The following is a 7721-nucleotide window of genomic DNA, read 5'->3' as shown; positions in this document are numbered from 1 at the left end:
ACTCTAGAGCATATTCCTTCAGTGATCAGATATTCATTGTGCAGTGGATATCAGTGGTAAATAATCCATCTGCCCATATGCAAGATGCCAGAGATGCACATTCCATCCTTGGGCAGGGAAGATCCCTTGGAGGAGGAAATGGCAACCCACTCCAGTATTCTTGCCTGGGAAATCCCATGAACAGAGGAGCCTGGCAGGCTATAATGATGGAGTAGCAAAGAGTCAGACATGGCTAAACGACTGAGCACCCACCCATATGGCTAAAGTACTGAGTGTGCACACACACACACAAACATACACACACACATCGATTTGTCTAGACATGCAGGTATGTGGACACACAGATACACGTTCAAGTATCTCCACACACACACACACACACACTGATTTGTCTAGACATGCAGGTATGTGGACACACAGATACATGTTCAAGTATCTCCACACAAACACACACACTCAAGCACACACACAGACACAAAGACAGACACACACATGTACACACCATACATAACAAATACACACAACCATTTTCCCCCCCCAGCTTTACTGAGATATAATTGACCACACACAGTCCGATTTCTCAGTGAGTGAAAATGACAAGCGATGTAGTTTTTGAAACATCTTGCCTCGGTGTTCTCTCCCTGCCTCCTCCTCTCTCCTCCTTTCTCCCACTCCTGCTCTCCTTTCCCCTTTCATCTCTCCCCTCCTTCTCTCTTCTCCCAAAGTCTGTGTGTAAGCTCAGACGCTCAGTAGTGTCCAATTCTTTGTGACCACATGGACTGGAGCCCACCAGTCTCCTCTGTCCAAGGGATTCCTTAGGCAAGAATACTGGCGTGGGGTGCCATTTCCTCCTCCAAGGGCTCTTTCCTGTCCAAGGATCGAACTCAAGTCTCCCGAGTCTCCTGCATTGGCAGGTAGATTCTTTACCACTAACGCCACCTAGGAAGTCCCCTTCCCAAAATCTATCTCCTATTTTTCCGATTGATTATATTCTTTGCAGCCAAAGATGGAGAAGCTCTATACAGTCAGTAAAAACAAGACCAGGAGCTGACTGTGGCTCAGATCATGAACTCCTTATTGCCAAATTCAGACTGAAATTGAAGAAAGTAGGGAAAACCACTAGACCATTCAGGTATGACCTAAACCAAATCCCTTATGATTATACAGTGGAAGTGAGAAATAGATTTAAGGGCCTAGATCTGATAGATAGAGTGCCTGATGAACTATGGAATGAGGTTCGTGACACTGTACAGGAGACAGGGATCAAGACCATCCCCATGGAAAAGAAATGCAAAAAAAGCAAAATGGCTGTCTGAGGAGGCCTTACAAATAGCTGTGAAAAGAAGAGAAGCAAAAAGCAAAGGAGAAAAGAAAAGATATAAACATCTGAATGCAGAGTTCCAAAGAATAGCAAGAAGAGATAAGAACGCCTTCTTCAGCGATCAATGCAAAGAAATAGAGGAAAACAACAGAATGGGAAAGACTAGGGATCTCTTCAAGAAAGTCAGAGATACCACAGGAACATTTCATGCAAAGATGGGCTCGATAAAGGACAAAATGGTATGGACCTAACAGAAGCAGAAGATATTAAGAAGAGATGGCAAGAATACACAGAAGAACTGTACAAAAAAGATCTTCACGACCCTGATAATCACGATGGTGTGATCACTCACTTAGAGCCAGACATCCAGGAATGTGAAGTCAAGTGGGCCCTAGAAAGCATCACTATGAACAAAGCTAGTGGAGGTGATGGAATTCCAGTTGAGCTATTCCAAATCCTAAAAGATGATGCTGTGAAAGTGCTGCACTCAATATGCCAGCAAATTTGGAAAACTCAGCAGTGGCCACAGGACTGGAAAAGGTCAGTTTTCATTCCAATCCCAAAGAAAGGCAATGCCAAAGAATGCTCAAACTACTGCACAATTGCACTCATCTCACATGCTAGTAAAGTAATGCTCAAAATTCTCCAAGCCAGGCTTCGGCAATATGTGAACTGTGAACTTCCTGTTGTTCAAGCTGGTTTTAGAAAAGGCAGAGGAACCAGAGATCAAATTGCCAACATCCGCTGGATCATGGAAAAAGCAAGAGAGTTCCAGAGAAACATCTATTTCTGCTTTATTGACTATGCCAAAGCCTTTGACTGTGTGGATCACAATCAACTGTGGAAAATTCTGAAAGAGATGGGAATACCAGACCACCTGACCTGCCTCTTGAGAAATTTGTATGCAGGTCAGGAAGCAACAGTTAGAACTGGACATGGAACAACAGAATGGTTCCAAATAGGAAAAGGAGTACATCAAGGCTGTATATTGTCACCCTGCTTATTTAACTTATATGCAGAGTACATCATGAGAAACGCTGGACTGGAAGAAACACAAGCTGGAATCAAGATTGCCGGGAGAAATATCAACAACCTCAGATATGCAGATGACACCACCCTTATGGCAGAAAGTGAAGAGGAACTCAAAAGCCTCTTGATGAAAGTGAAAGAGGAGAGTTAAAAAGTTGGCTTAAAGCTCAACATTCAGAAAACGAAGATCATGGCATCTGGTCCCATCACTTCATGGGACATAGATGGGGAAACATTGGAAACAGTGTCAGACTTTATTTTTCTGGGCTCCCAAATCACTGCAGATGGTGACTGCAGCCATGAAATTAAAAGACGCTTACTCCTTGGAAGGAAAGTTATGACCAACCTAGATAGCATATTCAAAAGCAGAGACATTACTTTGCCAACAAAGGTTCGTCTAGTCAAGGCTATGGTTTTTCCTGTGGTCATGTATGGATGTGAGAGTTGGACTGTGAAGATAGCTGAGCACTGAAGAATTGATGCTTTTGAACTGTGGTGTTGGAGAAGACTCTTGAGAGTCCCTTGGACTGCAAGGAGATCCAACCGGTCCATTCTGAAGGAGATCAGCCCTGGGATTTCTTTGGAAGGAATGATGCTAAAGCTGAAACTCTAGTACTTTGGCCACCTCATGCGAAGAGTTGACTCATTGGAGAAGACTCTGATGCTGGGAGGGACTGGGGGCAGGAGGAGAAGAGGACGACAGAGGATGAGATGGCTGGATGGCATCATGGATTCGATGGACGTGAGTCTGAGTGAACTCCGGGAGTTGGTGATGGACAGGGAGGCCTGGCATGCTGCGATTCATGGGGTCGAAAAGAGTCGGACACGACTGAGCGACTGATCTGATCTGATTTTTCTCAGGAGATGGGTGGCTACAACCCTGTTTCAGTTGTAAGAAATTCAACCTGAAAATCTTGTGGGCCTGGATTTCTTTCTTCCCTTGTGCTGCTCCAATGCTTTTTCTTTCTTTCTCTCTTTCTTAAATTGAAGTACAGTTAATTTACAATATTGTGCTAGTTTCACGTGCATAGCAAAGTGACTCAGTTATATATATATATATATTTTTTCAGATTCCTTTCCATTATACAATGGTTATTGCAAGATAATGAATAGTACAGTTCCCTGTGCTATACAGTACATCCTTATGGTTTATCTATTTTATATATAGCAGTATGTATCTGTTAATCCTGTACTCCTAATTTTTCCCTTCCCACCCTCTTTTCCTCTTTGGCAATCATAAGTTTGTTTTCTATGTCTCTAAGTCTGTTTCTGTTTTGTAAGTGAATTCATTAGCGTAGTTTTTTAGATCCCACATCTAAGTAATATGATACAATATTTGTCTTTCTATGTCTGACTTACTTCACTTAGTTTGATCATCTGTGAAAGAAAGTGTTAGTCACTCAGTCGTGTCTGACTCTTTGCAACCCCATGGACTATGCCCTCCAGACTCCTCCATCCATGGCATTTTCCAGGCAAGAACACTGGAGTGGACTGTCATTTCCTTCTCCAGGGGATCTTCCCGACCCAGGGATTGAACCCAGGTCTCCCACATTGCGGTCAGACTCTTTACCATCTGAGCCACCAGGGAAGCCTTGATAATCTTTAGGTCTATCCATGTTACTGCAAATAGAATTATTTCATTCTTTTTTGTGGCTACATAATATTCCATTTTATATATTTACATCTTCTTTATCCATTCCTCTGTTTATGGACACTTAATCCACCCTTTTTCTTTTGCTCAGATCAACCTGACTGCCTTTAGCTGAGGTAGGGCCAGATGCTGATGATCTCAGAGGAGGCGGGTGCCGAGTGGGAAGGAAGAGTAAAAATCTGTCCTGGAACCCAGAACTTGAAGAATTTGGTTGGAAAGCTAGAGGGACAAGGAAAGGATGTAGTCTTTGGCCACAGGCTGCACCCTTTACCCCAACTATCAGACTCAACCCCCTCTCCTTAGGAAGAAAGGCTTGAGGTTAGGGAAGAGATAGAAACTTGCTTAAGCACGGACTTGTACCCAGGTTTCTGTATCCTGTTCTGAGCAATTTTCCTCACACCAGCCGCACCTACTCCCAGTCGAATGGCTGGATGATACAGATGATGGTGGTGGTGATGGTGGTGGTGGCGGCAATGATGATGATGGTTGTGATAATGGTGGTATTGATAGTGATGGTGATGGTGATGACAGTGATGGGTGATGATTATGATGGAATCACTGGCCATCATGAGGGTATCGACTCACACACAGTGCCTACTCTTGCCAGGCTCTGTTCTACACTCTTAAGTAAATTATTACTTTCACTTTGTCCATGAGGCAGCTAAGGCACAGAAAGGTGACACCACTTGCTCAAGATCACACAGTAACGATGCCTGGCAAGTTCAGAGAAGACATTGCCTTGACTCAAATGCTGCACAGGCAGGACGCCAGAGCAAAGAGAGCCTGGGGAGACCCATCCACTCTCTGGAGTCACTGTACAGATGGGGCATCTGGAGCCCAGGGGAGGGGCCCTCCCCAGGTCACACAGCAAGAGTCTCCTTCAGGGAGAATTCCAATGCTGATGCTCAACCAAGCCAGGACTCTCTGAAATGGAGAGTCTCATTACAGAGAGAAAAAAGCCATAGTTACAGTCAACCGCAGGCGGTCTTTGAGTATTGACAGCCTCTAGAAATGATCCATGGTCAGTTTGTTCAGGACCCCAGCATGTGCAGTGTGCAGTGTGGGGAGAGACCCGCTGCCATAGTAAGTATTAAAAATGAGGGACTTTCCAGGCAGTCCAGGATTAAGAGTCCATGCTTTCACTGCAGGGGCATGGGTTTGATCTCTGGTTGGGGAATTAGGATCCCACATGCCATGTGGCATGGCCAAAAAGAAAGAAAATGGAGGTCATCTCCTCCTCACTCCACCTTCTGCTTTCTGTACAAAAAGAGACACAGGACTGGACACTTGGGTAGCTTGGTTTTACCTATGGCAATGATTTGAGATGACTCAAGATGCCCATCCCCCTGCCCCTGTTTCCTCCCAATCACCCTTTCAGTTTCTGACATTCCACCATCTGAGGTTCATTCCTGTGTCCTGATAACCATCGCAACTGTCTTACATGGACAGGTGCCTCACATATCTCATCTCATTGGCTCCTGGGAGGGAGGCTTCCTCCTTACCCAGATATGGAGACTGATCCTGGGAAGGGCTTCCTCCTCCTGATCAAAGATCCCAGCTAGTAATGGTCAAGCCACGATGGCCACCTAGATTTTTTAGAGTTCAGGACCTTCTCTCTTTACTGGGGCAGCCACTGGTAACTTGGAGTCCTCCTGGCTGTGACTTCTGCCTCTAAAAATAGGGTGGAATGGACTTTTCATGTGGGGTGCCTCCAGGCCTGTGAGCCTGGGGGCATGAAGCTGAAGCATTGGAGGAACTATGAAGCTGCCTGATGAGGCAGTCAGAGCCAGGCACGAGCCAGGGGCCTCCTGACAGTGCTGCAAAGCAAAAAAACAGACCAGGCTCCCAGCACCTGGTTTGACAGCCCACAAGTCAAAAGCCAGGACCAATGGAGACAGATCTGAATCAACTTTCTTATCTAAAGAAGGGTTTTGGTTTGGTTTTTAATTAAAAAAAATCTAAAAACAACATTGATGCTTTTGAATTGTGGTGTTGGAGAAGACTCTTGAGAGTCCCTTGGACTGCAAGGAGATCAAACCAGTCCATCTTAAAGGAAAATCAATCCTAAATATTCATTGGAAGGACTGATGCTGAAGCAGAAGCTCCAATACTTTGGCCATCTGATGCAAAGAACTTACTCACTGGAAAAGATCCTGATGCTGGGAAAGATTAAAGGCAAGAGGAGAAGGGGATGACAGAGGATGAGATGGTTGGATGGCATCACTGACTCAATAGACAAGAGTGTGAGCAAACTCTGGGAGATAGTGAAGGACAGGGAAGCTGGCATGCTGTAGTCCATGGGGTCACAAAGAGCCAGACATGACTGAGCGAGTGAGAAAGTATGTGCTTACAATAAGCACTGGGTCGGGAAGATCTGAGGCAGAGGGAACAGCAGGTACAAATGCCCAGATGTGGATTATAGGCAACCTGTTTGAGGGACAGCACAGAGGAGACGGTGGCTGGAGGCTTAGGGGGCCCAGGAAGATTGGTGAGGGACCAGGCAGCCAGGTTGTGCCTGAGCTGAGATCTGCAGGGTGAGGAGGGGAGCAGAGGGAATTAGCATGACTTAGTAGGGGGGACCTCATGTCCACTGGGTTTAGTGACTCAAAAATTCAAAGAAAAACTTTATATAATTGACCATAGGAGCTCACATTTATTCGGTGCCTTACTATATTTAGAACCTCTTTTATATGAACATATGTCATTTTTTATTCTAACATACCCCTGGGAGGTAGAGATAATTATCTCCATTTTATAGATAACTATCTATAAAAGAATAGATAAGTATAGGACAGAAAATTTAAGTGATTCTTTTTCCTCTCAAGGTCACCTGGCTTGTGGAATTTCAGGAACAAAAACTGAACCAGAGCTGATCCCAGGCTGGTTCTATTACACATTTTTTTTCTAATGCCCAGAACATAACATTCATTCAAACTCTTGAGAAGACGTAGGACACTTAGTGTTTTTAAGTTGCATCTTTATTTTATTTATGTGCTTAATTTGAAAAATAGAGAAGATATTCTCAGGGAATAACAATCTTGAAATACACAAGGGTTTAAGTGGATTATTTCTTTGACCTTTTTTGAAAGTTGAGAGGAACACACTTTTAATACGGTGGAATGTAGCTTTATTAGTTTTGGTTGCGAATATAAAATTTTATTTCAACTGGTAGAATTCTTTGGCCCTGGAAGCACGGACAGTTTTCAAAAATGAACCCAAGAGCCTTAAAAAACTTGGCCTTCTCCCTGTTTCTGCCTTTTGAAATTAGATATATGTAAATGCCAGAGGTAGAATTTAACATCATTAGAAAACAAATGACTTCCAAGTACCAAACCAAGTAAAAAAGGATATTTCCTTGCCTGGAGATGATGATTTTAATAGCATTTCCCTGGTTCAATAAAGGATGGAGAAAATGATGGGCCTTTAAGGAGCCAAGTCAGCCTCTGGTCTCCTGGGCTTGTCAATTCCTCCCATCTTATTTATTGTCCAACTGGAAGGAAAGCAATTATCTGATGCCAGTCTCAAGTCAGAAAGCCTTTTCTTCTTCCTTCTCTCCCTCCCTCTCCCCACTTCCTTGCCTCAGTAGGGGAGGAAAGCACTGTTCCTTTACCCTCTTCCGTTCTGTTAACGCAACCTGCAAATTAAACCGACAAAGACAGATTAACTGGAGAAAAAGGCATGTGTTCCTTTATTGATGCTAATATTTTTATATATGTGGGG

Source organism: Bos javanicus, chromosome 11 (genome assembly GCF_032452875.1).
Source record: "Bos javanicus breed banteng chromosome 11, ARS-OSU_banteng_1.0, whole genome shotgun sequence".
NCBI classification, from domain to species: Eukaryota; Metazoa; Chordata; class Mammalia; order Artiodactyla; family Bovidae; genus Bos; species Bos javanicus.
The sequence above is the reverse complement of the archived record's forward strand: the minus strand, read 5'-3'. Positions refer to the sequence as shown.